The 14,773-nt window shown below is 32.4% G+C and overlaps 1 long non-coding RNA gene across 1 annotated transcript in view; it reads left to right on the top strand.

Annotated features, from left to right (window-relative positions):
- Positions 1–4,982: 4,982 nt before the first annotated feature.
- Positions 4,983–14,773, top strand: part of LOC119640268 — a 29,240-nt gene continuing 19,449 nt past the window's right edge. The window contains exons 1-2 of the long non-coding RNA XR_005247641.1: positions 4,983–5,066; positions 5,418–5,657. This is a non-coding gene — a long non-coding RNA (uncharacterized LOC119640268). The remainder of the gene's footprint in view (positions 5,067–5,417; positions 5,658–14,773) is intronic.

The raw sequence follows: 14,773 nt of genomic DNA, 5'->3' as shown, positions 1-14,773 counted from the left end.
AGAAAAAGTATTGCTTTCTTTTTTTTATTATAATATGTTGTGATATTTTATGGCGGCCTTTGCTCTTATGAACTTTTACATACTCAATGACATATTCCATATTGTTTTTTCTTTCGAAGCTTTTTTTAACTTTTAAAGAAGTTTCGTGTTAACAGCTGACTGTCATTTTCTATGAATTTTCATTTCAGTTTCTCGCATTTACTTTATTCGCTTCGGCAAAAGCTTTTTGAAAACTTTTATTGATTAAGAATTATGAGAAATAAAATTTAAGCTTAAGTTATTAGAGCTTTTAAAACTTTAGTTAAGGCTTTTGACTCAGCTAAAGTGTTTATTTTCGAATTATACGCAACCATTTGGTTGCGTGTCGGTTTATTTTCAATTTATAAACACAACTCACGGGGAAATAGAGGAAGACAAGTTCGCAATAAGAAAGACAACGCTGTTTAGTCCTTCAGCAACTCTCGAAGAGAAAACCTGTAAACACCTAAAAAAAATGTGAAACATTATAAGTAAATGTTAAACGCGTGCAAAGAATTAACGTAGAAACGTTGAAGAACCCAATGCTTTGTCCTCGAGAAAAGGGATAACCGATCATTTCCGTATATGTTTGAAAAACTAACATAAAATGCTTCAAGAGTAACATTACTTAAATGCTATGTAGGGTTGATAAGTTAAATAAACTTAGTATTGAGTAGACAAGAAAATAATATCGGCATATTTTCTCTTTCTCCCTCTATCGTTTAGCTTATTTTTGTAGAGTGTGCTCTCATAATTAAACACAACAGATCAGAAAAAGGAGAGAGGGAGCAAAGTAAAAGGTTATCTATAACGTTGAACGGATATTGGAGAAAAACAATCTTTTAAAAATCTTAAAATAAATTTTTAGCAGCTGAGCTAATCAGAAACCTTAGCGATATGTAAAGGAATTGGTTTCTTTCTTGAATAAGTGCAGTTTGAAGATAGGTTCGTAAATATTAGAGTAGCTAAGTTGTTGGATTGACAAGAGGGAAAGATCTTTCTTGCAACCTTTATAGTATTGATTTGTGTCAATTTTAAGGCGAAAGAGAACGAGCGGAAGAGAAAAAGCACAGTATTTTCTCGTTCCCACTATATACAGTTGGCATAGCGTAGGACAGCAGGGCAGAATCATATTTACTGTTTGCCAAATAACTGTTCCTAAACTAAAAGTAAAATTTATTAATCTTTTGTAATAACTAGAACTGATCAAGCGTCCTCTTCGAAACATCTTCTATTAGATTTGTATTTGCATTAAAAATTGGTGAATTAAAATTTCTACTTGCAGATAATAGTTGCTATTATATATGTTGCATATCATGCGATACATATACATATATATTGCATATATTATGTATCATATATTAGCATATTATATACTGTAATCGATGTACGATCTATAATATTGGAAAAAAAGGTCAACTATGTTGTGGTTGTTTTCTCATTTTCTTTCGCGTTTACTTTATTGGATTAACTAGCCAAGATAGGACTTGTGTTCAGAAGATTATCGATAAATTAGCTCCGTAACTACTACGGTGACAATAACTTGTACTTAGAAATTTTTCAAACAAAATAACTTTTATGTTAAACACAATTTTTCTTGCTACTTCGTGTGCTATTTTAGAACACAATGTAATTACATTTTTCAAAATGTAAGTGTTTTAATATACAAAGTATAAAAAATCTGGGAAGAAAGGGTCCGCCCGTATAACTTCATGAAGATATAAATTGACATGTTCACCATTTATCCATTTATGCCTGTTTGCCTTTGCATACTTGAAAAACGTATTACTGTTTTCTTATTTTCAATAATGCCTTATTACATTCAATGGGATTTAAACTGAAAGACTAAACTATCATAATAAATCTTCCAACTCATTTTCCCTCTACTAACACGTTATCATTGTCAATTACTCCATTTGTTCCCTTGGCCAGCCCAACTCATTTAATGTTTGCTATAGTAGAAGGATGTATTAAAAAAATTGCCTGGGTGTTTACACAATACATGCATATAGGCAAGTAGCACTTAATTCAATCTTCTTCACATGCGCCTTCTTTTTTTTTTTGCAAAATAGTTAGACGCATAGTTGTAAAAGAACTCCAGCACTCGCCTGCCTAGTAAGTATATATATATATATATATATAAATAAAACAGAAAATTTGCTAAAGCTTTTTTTTTTGGTGGACACAAAGCCAAGCCCAACGTTGATTGGTTCAAAGATTTAAATTCATGCTGGAAAAATTGTTATGCATGTATTTCTATGGAAGAAGAAGAAAGCTGCAACGTTTGCCAATGTATGCGTGAAATGTAAAATTCATTAATTCACCGTTGTAACACAAATACAATAATAAAATATGTGCGACACTAAAAACAACAACAATTTTTTTTGAATTTTGTTGTAGCGATATAGCAGAGTGTTGTCAAAAAAAAAAAGAAAGAAAAACCCAAGAAAAACAAATTGTATAACAACTATATTTTTTTAACCCTTTTGTATGATTACAACATTTATTGAAGCACTTTTGTAATCCGTGAGCGAAAGTCTGCAATTCTACAAAATAGTATGGGTAAGAAGAACGTTTTCAGAAAACTTTAAAAAAAGAAATACGTAGCTATGCAGTCAGAGACAAAAGAGAGCGGAAGAATGGCGCTTAACGAGAGAATGAGAGTGAGAAAGAGAAGAGCGTTTGCGTTCGGAGCAATATAAATATGAAAGTTTTTCTCATTTATATTTTGCTTTTATAGCAAAGCTTTCGTTAAGTTGGGCTTTTAAATGAACTTTTAAAATTTATTTCAAAGTAAGACATTTTGTGTGTTAAACACCATTCCAAAAAAACAATGTAAATGACTATAATCAATATTAGCAATTTTAACGCAAATTGAAATTATAAACCATATTTTTTAATATTAAAAAGTTAAATGCAGTTTTTTCTTGTGTATGCATATAAACAAAGTAAGTATTAGGTTTCTTTTTCGTTCTTTAAATTGGATCTACTATCATAATATCATAATACACCTAGTGGAACTTATTAAAAAGTAAAAGTATATTAAGAAGATTAACGGGAAATTTTGCAAAGCTTGGTTTATAACGCGCCGTTCTCTATTGCTTGCAATTAGTATTGATTGAGCATCAAACTCTCAAGGATGCAGGCTTTGGAACATAGAAAATAAAGTTTTCTTTTGTCAGAAACATTTATTGATTTTATGTTAAAATTGTGGGAAAATTTCATAGGAGTATGTTATTTATATATATAAAAAAAACCATTTCGCAAACACGCGCAAAAACCCAAAACACAATATACAATAAAATATTTTTTTTTAAAGAAATGAAATTATATAGAAAAAAGTAAGAAAATTATATTCGACTTAAATCGAATCTTTTATCCCCATCATCACTCTCCAAGCTTTTTTCTTTGACCCTCGGACGGGATTTTGAGACAATATTAATCCACCGCGTAGTGAAGTCCGCAATATGTAATTTACAATTAACACCAATGTTCCTGACAAATTTGAAGCGGTTAGCTTCATTTTTGTGACCAAGGGAACGTACTGCAAATACATTATACCGAAATAAAATAATAAATACACACGTACACATACACGTACACCTACAAATGCATATGTTTACCTACACTGAAATTTTAGTTTCATATTAGATTATTTTGAAACAAAACAAAAACAAAACGATTGGCGACGGCCGATTTCTTTTCGATGAGTTAAATTTTCTCATATAATGACATTTCAAAATGAGGCCTTGTGCGGGTGCCAGTCAAAAAGGTGCTCGTGTTTGGGTCAATCACGTAGGTGTACTAAATTTCATCAAAATATCTCAAGAATTGCTACATTCCCTTCATACTTAGTATACCTTGTAGCAAAATTGGTGTAGAGTATACAAATATATTCGACATTCGTTATGGTTGCTCCGAACTAGCATTGCTCCTCGTTCTAGCATTTTTAAAATGTTGAGCTTAGTGCATGAGTGTTTTGGTTACATTTTTTTCATTAAGTAAAAAATAATGCTAATAATTAAGGTGTTCGCAATAACCGAATAATGGAAAAAAAAAACCCAACATGATGAGCGAGTTTGCACATAAGTAGGCATTTAAGAGACTTGGACGTCTTTCATTTGTTTACTAAGAATTTGTTCAAATACAAACAATAAAGTAGTCAAATATCAAAGTAGAATTGTGCAAAAAAATTAACATTTGTTCATTACAGGACTGCAATTGTTCTGGAATACAGTTAACAAATATGTGAAAGCGACATACCAATGGCATAACATATGTTAGTAGATTAACATTAACATAATTTCTCTTGATAGTTACGTTAACTTTATTTTCTCTTTTCGACGTCCTATCTCTCTTTTTTTTTAATGTCATTTTATTTATTTGCACGTGCAATTTTAGCGGCTTTGTTAGTAAATTGTTCATCATCGTCATCATTATCATCTTCTTATTCTTCTTCTTCTTTCACTACTTTTGCGTTCAACAACGCTCTTTCATGTTAACCATTTTTTCTCGGTCACATACGAGAATGAATAGAGAGGGAGAAAATGTGCATGATGTGTTTTGTAGTGATATGTGTTTGGGGGCAAATGTGATATTTGTTGTTTTGATTTTTGCCTTGTACTGTTATTTGTTTTGGTTTTGTTCATGTGTGTTTTACGTTGATGATGATGATTGGCACGAAGTAGGGCGGTTTTATGTCTGGTATAAGAAGTAGTAGTAACGTAACAGAAGTAGACAATTTCCTGTGCAACCTCAGTGCAAAAACGGCCGTTGAATTTGAATGTTGTGTGATACGGATAGAAGTTAATTCATACCATTCATTATAAGAGAGATCATATTAATTGTGATACATCTGAATGTATAAGAAAAAAATCATCAAAAACGCAAACACGTGTTGATTGTTGGAATTATTAAAAGGAAATTATTTCCAATTATATATTATTTGAAAGAAATGGTAGCCAAGAAATAAAAAATAATAATGAAAAATATTTCGTAACACTGTTTTGCACTTGTTTGCATACATTAGCTGCTCAGTGGCATATGATGTGAGTGTATATATTTAGCTACTATCGGATATACTTGCTATATTTAAAACTAATAGAATCGCGCGTTTTATTTTATCTATTTGAATGCTTATTTATTTATTTATTTTTAAAGCTGCAAGCACAGGCTTGCATATAGATACTTTTGCATAAATCTCTTGAGTTAATTGTATAACCATTCCGTAAGTGGTTAGCACACTCAAGTTTCGTTATACAAGTGCTTTGGGTATTGCCGGCGCGAGTGAATTTGATTTCTTTATCCGATTCTTTTCGACTTTGTTTGCGTTTAACGTCATATAAATTTTCTTTTTTCTCCTTCTTATTTATCTTTTATTATTTCAAAAATTTCATCAGTATGCGTATAGTTCTTGTTTAACCAATGTCTACATTGTGCCATGTGTTTTACTAATGTAAACTGAAAATAGAAACTAAAGCACAAAATTGAGTCTCTAGTGATGCGTACAAAGCAGTCATTTCTTTGTTGTTTGCGTATCCCCTCACTTTTTTTTTATTTTGCCGGGCTCCTCTTTGCTTGGCTTTGCTCAATTGGAATTTTTAGCAGTGATTGCTTTGTTTCATTGTGTATTTGCAAAAGTAAGTATTCTGCTGTTTTTGTAAGTAAGTGTGCGTAAATGTTTTCTTTGATTTTACTTCACTTTCATTCCTTCCCTTACATTTATTGATGTACCAGTTCTAAGGGTACCTAATAAGTATTGTTACGAATCTATGACCAGAAGAAAGGGGAAGAGAACGGGCAGAGTGGGAAAAGGAGAAAGGAATTAGTGGTGGGCGGGTAAAGGCTGGAAAGAGGTAAGCGGCAATTATTCTCCGATTGATTGATTGATTAGCTAGAGTAGTTTGACTGGGAAATAGTTAATTACGTTGTTTGCTCTATCGCATAAAAAGCGAAAGAAAATAAAAAGCAAAAAAAAGGTTTACTCTTCATTAAAATCTTCGTCAGGAAATTGAACGATAATATTTACTTTGAGAAAAACTTTGGGAAAGTCTTCCGGTTTGTAATTAAGTAAACAAGAAAAATTAAGAAGAGAGGAGTAAAAGTTTACCGATTCATTGAAACGCTGTTGCGTAGCTTATTGGAATTTCGAATTAATTAAATTTCCTGAAAAGCAGCGGAGAGATAAGTAAGCTTGTTACCTCATACAAGTATACTAACAACAATAAAAAATGCTCAAAGCCGAATAGCAGTTAAGTGGAGTTTACTTAGTTTATTTAAATACAATATTACTACACGTAGCGATTATCGCAGGAAAGTAAACGTCTTTACGACAGGAAATTGCTTTCGGAAAGATATTGCCATAGAAATCTATCGATAAAATTGGTAATTTAATCTGCGTATACTTTGTAATCAAAGTCTAGTTTGCAGCTGTTGAGAGAGACTATGTTTCTATACTGATCTTTCGATACGAAACGGAATTTGGTATGCAGAACGTTCTTGTTTTTAGAAATCACTTTTAAAACTAGTTAATGTAAATTTTTTCGCTACCAATTTAAAGTTACCAAAAGTTTGCTTTCTTTCTAGAAACCAAGTTGTACTCTAAAAAAAAGTAGTGTTTTTTTCATAGTTTCGCGTTTGCGGTGCTTTGTTTGAAAATTTTCAATCACCCTTTATACTTTTTTATTTGTAGTAATGAAATAGCAGTGAAGATGAGAAAAAGATATTAGAGAGCGTAAGCGTATTGCTCGGACAAACACTTTTTAAAACAGTTAGACTGACCAGTTTGTTTAAATTAGAACTTTCAAATGAAAAAATAATTCGTATCCCACATTGTTATTACACTTAGATACTATGCTTAAACAGTCATTGAGAAACTCATAAAGTTATAGGTTAGTTGTCGTCAATATTACATTCCAAGTTAAGTAAACTATGCTTTCCTTCGGAGCTCCAGTTGCTCGTCGACTCACACATGGTTATTTACATAATAAAATTTCTAATGTAAAGTTAAGATAATATATTCAAATACAGGTGGAAAGTTGAAACGACGTAAGGCGGATTCTTAAGAGCCCTACACTATTTTTATTGTCTTAAAACACCAAAAATTTGTTATCACGTAAAAGTTCACTTTTCTATAATATTCTTATTCGAGAAGATGTCAGAAATATGGAACAACATGGTTCATACCCAATACAAGAAATTTATTCTCCATGTCACTATTTAGAACCATGAACATTTTTATTGAAGGAGATACAAAAAATAATCAAATTTTGCCCATTTATTTTGATAGATATTAAAAGTGGAAAATTCTTTTAATATAATAAATCTCCTAAAAGAGAACGCGCTTTATTTCAGCGCAATACCTAAAAAACCATGATTTGTGGGTTGAATGTAATAATAAATTCGGAAATAATTTACTGCAATTGATATGCAAAAATTTTTCAAATGTACCGTAATAACGAAGTTAAATTTAGCTGTCAACTTACATCGTCGATAATTTCTGTCTTTTGATTCACAACAATTTTATCTATAACGCAATCAGTTACATTTGGCAGGCATTAGGTGACATAAAATTGCAACTTGTTTTTATTTTATTCAGATACAAGGCAAAAAAAAAAAAAAATGAGTAAAAAAATTAAATTCGGGCGGGACCGAACTTTTTACAACCATTACCATTACCGTTGTCCTAAAAAAGACAAAAGAAGTAGAAGAACAAAATTTTCATTGCCTTATAATATGGAATGGGCGCAATTGATTTAATCTATTTTCAAAACAAAAGTTTTTGTTGTATAGGCATTTGGGCCCTATAGGCGTGTGCTTTGCAAAGTTTAGGTCAATTCCAAATTCTATTGCAAATTTGTAGGCGATATCTTCATTTTCATTTATGTTTACCACAAACACTACAAAGTTGCGCAAACAGACAGATGGACAGACGAATAGGCGGACATGTTTTGGTGCATTTCAAATTTGAAACTGGTCGGGAATTTGCATACTTTTTGGGGTTTTTAAAGCTTGCTTCTACGCGTTATAAAAAAACAATTCAATTTTGTTACACAGCTCAATTTTGTGCGCAGCTGCTACAGCGTCCCCCATAGAAAATGCGATCAAATTTTTGTACATTTATGTGCTATAATTTATGAGTAAGCAACAAAAATCGAACCTTTTATTCCATTTGAAAAACGGAGATGTTCTTAGTTTACGTGGTGCTGCGGGCGTGTCCTCTGAGCGATTTGGCCAATTTTCAATACCATCCCTTGTGCCAGAATTTCGAATGTTTCTGCTAAGTTTGAAGTCGATAACTTCATTTTCTCGGCCAAGAAATTGTTTACAAAAAACATTACACACGCAGACAGATGGACAGACGGTCATGCCTAAAACAATTTAGAATTTGATGCTGATCAAGAATATAAACATTTTTTGGGGTCTCCGATGCTTCCTTCTGGGCGTTGCAAACTTTTTCACGTTTTATACCCGTTTATACAACAAACAGGTCAAAAACAGGTTTTGCGCCGAAAAAAGAACATACAATATCGGTACTTTGATTAATCCTTTTTTTTTTGTAGAATGTTACCCAGCAAAAAAAAAATGTGGAGAACAAGTTTGTCCTCAAAAAAATTCTTAATACAAAATTTTTTTTATATATATTTACTTTTGTTATGTTAAATATTTTAGAAGCAAAGAATTTCTGAATATACGGCGTGACTGCACGCAACATTCATCACACATCCACGAGAGTATGACTGGAAGTTCTTGTGCTGGAAAGTCAATCTGTAATGTTTTTTATGACTGGGTTTTCTTTTGTGCTGGGTTTAATTACGATAGCAAAATTTCTCAGCGACAGTTTCGTTCTGTATAACCCAATAAGCTGTAACACACTGACTTTCCGCATGCGATACTGTGCATATTTGACTTTAAGGTGAATGTTAATAGCCCGTGTTTTCTGTATATTCCACACTTGCGCGTACGATTTCTTAATGCATCCACTGTTCATTACTTGTCACGATATTGCAACATTATCCTTTGAAATGAGATCTCACAGTCCGATGCAGATTAATATTAACAAAGACCATTATTGTAAACCTTGTAAAGTTTATCTTCATCCACTTCAGTTCACGTTACGAAATTGGTACAGGTTATTCCACATAAAGTGTGTTTCATTGTGGTGAAATTTTTTAAAATTGTGTGGAAAACAACAAACCGTATCAAAGTAAACCGTGCTTAGGGGCTGAAGGTATGTCCAGAACAAAATAACGTTCACATGTCCACCACTACTTTGAAGACACTGGCGCGTTCAATTACTCAAGCTACACCCATCAACGTTTCGAATATTTCTTTACAAATTACGATAGAGGCGATTTTTATTATTTTTAACACAACGAAGAAGTCTGAATTAACTTAAACATTGCCTTTTTGATAATCAGTCATTTTTGGGACATTACCTATGCGCTTTTAACAGGCGGGAAGAAGTAGGGAACGAGGGATAAAGCATAGTCCAGGCCTAAAAGGTATATGCCCTTTTCTGATCTGGCAGGTTGCTTGAAAAGCACGATGGCAACTGCTCAGCAACGAAAACAACTTTTGTTGGTAATTTGTTGTTTTTCTAAGAGGGCGTTGGCATGTGTCCACATCAGAAAACATACAAAGAAAATGCAAAAAATCATTCTCGACAACCGAAGAATGAGTTTGCAAAAGATAGTTGACATCCTTAAAGTCTCTCAAAGGCAGCATATTTCATCATTTTGCACTAATATTTAGACATGAGAAAGTTGTGTCCCGAGCAGGTAAAGCGTTTAGTCATAGTCAGAAGAAACCCTATGCCACAAGTCGACGGTTGTCATAACAAAATTGCATTATTTGAAGTTTTTTTTGCTACCCCGCCCACCGTATTCTCCAATCTTCTGCGACTACCGCCTGGTTTAGAATGAGGACATTGCGAAAGATGAAATATAATGTATTTTAAGAGTTTTGACAAATCTTTCTAAAGAAAAAGCATCCAAAAGTTTTGGAGAGAGAGCACAGTATTAAACATACATACATTGAGGACATGCATATAGTCGAATTACTGGAAAAACATTGTTTTTCTCTTACTTAGCTTCGAAAATTATTGACCGATTGGTTATACACTTGTAACTTATAGCAACCTGAAGAACAAAATTTAGAAATAGCTTATGCAACATTCCAAATATATATGCAAAGAATGCGTGCATTGCCTTCTCAGAATTAACGGTCTACAGTCATAGTCAATGACAGGCATTTTGCTTCTTGGCTTAAATTTTCGATAATTTTAATGGGCCAAAGCAATGGCCGTCCAACCAGTTTTTTCAGATAAGCATTTGTACGATGATGCATTTGAAGTGGCATCCCTACTTTCGTAGTGAATTAATCCTAATATACGCTGGTGTATTGTGCACTTCCGTCCACTGGACTTCATTAATCTTAAATGGATAATATTTTGACTTTACTATTAATTTTAATCTTTTTACTTTTAGCAACACTGAGCCCTTAAAATGCCCATAATTTATAAAGAAGTTAACTAGTTTAATGAACGCTTTCCAATTTTTTTTAAGCTTAAGATTTGTTCGGACACCATGCTTTGTTTGCTTTAACTTTCATTTATTCTGTTATGACTTTTTACATACATATGTGTACGTATATATATTATATTTAAATTGTAATTAAAATTATGCAATTTACATATCTTTACATATGTACACTCATATATAAATATATATGCATGTATATATGTATGTGTATTTTGTATAATTTAAGTTACAATCTGAGTAATTCATCCTTCGCAAAAGAAGCAACAACAATAAAAATTGAGTACCGCATAAATTAATTAAAATAAACTAACAGAAGAAAAATGGTACAAAAGGCTTAAATATTAACATAATGTTGGTTATTTTCCTTTTCCATTCTCTACGTTCTATCTACCCAGAGTAGAAAAAAGAAAAATAAGAACTTTTATTGCATTCATAAAAAACAATTAAATTTAAACTTTTTGCTTTTTTTTTGCAGCATAAAGATGATATAACAACTTATAATTTGAACACTTTATTGTGCATCTTGCCCTCTTTTAATCTTTGTTTCTTTTTGCAAATTCGCTACTCAAAGATACGAGTATAATAATTCCTTTATTACACTCTATAAGCTTATATATATATAAAGAAATATATATATATATATATATATATATATATATACATATATATATGTAAAGGTATGCATTTACGATTAAACTGAGGTTTTAAGTGAATTTTGGCATTTTTTTGATCTGTCTCTCCAATCATTGCCGAAAGGAAATACATTTTGTCAAGAAATCTGATTACGTTTGCACTTGGATCTCATGATCTGTTATAGTTAAATAGTAGCTTCAACAATAACTTTAAATACGAAAACGTCTCCCGAATTTGCTGTTTAGTTCTAGAAGGATTAACGTGAGCCAGCACTTACAGCACTTACGTGGAAGACAGAATTATGGGTACAGACAACCAGAAACAGAAACCACACGCGTAGTCGAATAGAGAGTCAAAAGGAAATTTGCTTCAAATGATTATGTGTTATGCGTATTAGGGAGGGAGCATCATGGGCGGGCATTGAAAAACATCCTTGTTAGGTTCTCAGATAAGCTTTAGATATATTTACGACTTTGGTCACTCGGTTTACAGATTTTTACTCACACTTGAAATAATTTGAATACAATTATCAAGACTTTTACCCGCTGCTAAAATTTTCATATCTATTTTCATATCACATTTCGGTCTTGAGATTTCATATTCGAGATTTTTTCCCTTTCTTTAGAGGTACTAAAACTCATATGGCTGACCGAACGTCACAAAATGTATTCGTAAAGATATTTTTTAAGTGTAACTATGTAATCGGAGGGTGTTAAGTTATTCGATATAAGGCGTATATAATTTTGATTCTTTTTTGTTCTTAATTTTATTGAATATTAAAATTTGAAACATTAGCACTTGCCCTTACAGCGTGCCCTTTTCATTTATCATGTACCTCAAGCACAAAATGCACAAAAAAAAAAGTTAAAAATTCATTCTGTTAATTGACCGTTAAATTTTATAATTGTCATTAGTCAGTTTATACAACTGCAAAAAAGGAGGATGGGAGTGATAATATGCGGAGAAAGAGAGAAAATCTCACTCACACACAACTTGGAATATCATATTACAGCTAGTCCAACATTTTTCTATTTCTAAAGATAACAATTACTTTTATTATTATAACAAATATTTTCCTCGTTTTCCTCTCCATGCCGGTTTATCTTTTTTTCATTTTATTCATACGTATTTTATTTTTCTTATCTGCTCACTACAACAACATTGTTATTATTACTCTCTATTTCCTTGATGAATCCCTCCATCATTTCATCTTCAATAAGCAAGTGTGCGGGTTTTTCTCCCGCTTGTTAAAACTCTGTTGATGTACACGGTCGGTGGTTTTCTACATTCAAGAGGGATACGAAAAAAAGAGATACTTTTAAATATGATTTTTTTAAAATGCTGAGATTTTCTTTTTTCATTTGCTATTTCTAGGTTCTTTTTTGCTGCACTTACTTGGAATTGAAGTGTACTCAAGGTTAGAAATATAGAGAAAATATATAATTTAATTAATGTAAAATGTATACTTTTTGTGCCTTTTTCCAGACAGGAATTCGTTTCCATACTTTGTCAGCCTAGAAGTGATTTTTGAGTGTTCGTTTTATGTTTTGAGAATATCTGGATAATAACTGAAAGAAGTAAAAAACTATTCAATTAAGTACCAAAAAAGATAGACATGTTGGCGAGTGACTTGAAGAAAAAAAAGGAAAAGTAAAGAAAGCGCTATTTTTTAAATATAATTAGGCCTACAAAGCAGGCTCTTGCACTGATAGCTTCTTCTTGGCAATCAAAAAGGCAATCACATGACATGGTACACAAAAAACTCCTTTAAAGTGACAATTGCCTGCTCGATGATTGTATGCCCTGGTGACGCTTTGTTATTCTCTCTAATAGCACTTCTAAAGTATTTTTCTTCTTAAATGAGACAAATTGATTCTTATATCAGAATATTTCACTGAATTCTGAAGGCATAAAACGTGAAAAGAAGGGGAATTCGTTTAAGAAGTGATATGTAATAAAAAAGAAAAACTACTAAGAATGATATTTCTAAAATAGGTATATATCTGCGGTTTACCGAATTTTATTACTACTCCCCCGAAACAAAAAAGTAAGTCATGACATTTTAAGGAAGCCGATAGAGTTAATATATTTTTAATGTTAGACGTAACTGGTAGCACTTTCGTCAAGACGGCTGTTGTCAGGTTTTCAATTTTTATATTTTCATTTGTTACATTTTCAGGCATAAAGTGGTGGTTTCCTTTGGTCGTTTATGCGTTAAATGTTTTGTTTGAACTTAAGAATTCGATATGAACTTAAGAATTCGATACATATATCATCTAGATGTGCACTCACTAACTAGGTTGCTTTACGCTTTTTTCGCCACTTAAATGCAGTGATCTGAATCTGTTTGAGTCAGTCCATTCATATTGTTTTCAGTACTATTGTCGACCGTATTGCTTTAATACGTTAAATATTTTTTTTCACTTTTCAAACTTTGTGGTTGTGATTCTTTTTCTTCTTTTTTCATCTAGAAATTTGTACGACTTGTTTGTTATCCGTGTAAAAGTTTTTTCTTTCGAAAACCGAATTAATTTACATCAAAGCCCAAACTAACCGCTGTCGCCGCGAGTACTCCAAATGCGCTAATTCTAGATTCTGGAACAAATATCTCATTAAAGTCTGTCAAGATATTTGAGCAAAAACTTTTACCTTACCTTAGCCTCATAACGTTCTGTTGCGCCATCAGCTTACTCATTATGAGTAAGCCAACGTCTTCTCCTTCCCTCGTTTTTTGCTATTATTTGTTTGCGGTCTTTAATTAAAGTCCCGTATCGATTTCGTATGCGATTGCAATAAATACCTCCTTCGTCTAAAAGTTACTAGCAGATTTATGTCGTGCATAGTAAGTAAGAATATAAAAGAAATTCATTGATGGCGCCCTGAACTTAATAAACTATTCTATTTTTTCTTAGGTAGTGGTCAGTCTTTCGGTTTTTCAGTTGGTTTTAGTATGTTTTCTTCACTAAATGTATAATAAAAAAATATAGTGGTCTACAGCCCACCCTTGGATATTCCATACATTTCTACTCTTATTTACAGAACAACTTTTCGCAGTAAGACGTTATAAGGGAAGTGATGAGCATTGATCAAAACGGAGTATTATATTATGTTATTAATTCATAACAACTACGGTAGAAAATTCGAGACGATCATTATGTGTAGGCCAGAATAGGCCTGGGTTCTGATCGTTTCGTTACCTCTTGATTATGCGGCCGTTACGTCAAAGAGCATCGTTACTTCGAATGCTCAGTTGTGTTTGAGAAACGTAAGAGACCAACATGTAGGGTCATATAAATGTCATACTTCTGTCCTAGCTGTCCTTCCCGTCAACTGACCACTCAATAGGGAGCTGGCGGATCTCACGTCGTCTAATCGTTTAATGGCGCTCAGGGCTCCGCCTTTATTTTTATCTAATATGTCTACAGTTATGAGCCTTATAACTAATAGTTATGAATTTATTGCTGCTTTTCTTTATAACCAGATAGCAAATTCCTAAATTTCTAATGCTCACATGAACCGTAACACAAACGCCCGTTGTAGCTCCTTAGTAGTTACGTAGTGTAAGCTACGTGGATGCGGCA

This window comes from Glossina fuscipes, unplaced genomic scaffold (genome assembly GCF_014805625.2).
Source record: "Glossina fuscipes isolate IAEA_lab_2018 unplaced genomic scaffold, Yale_Gfus_2 116, whole genome shotgun sequence".
Lineage (NCBI taxonomy): Eukaryota > Metazoa > Arthropoda > Insecta > Diptera > Glossinidae > Glossina > Glossina fuscipes.
The sequence above is the reverse complement of the archived record's forward strand: the minus strand, read 5'-3'. Positions and strand labels throughout refer to the sequence as shown.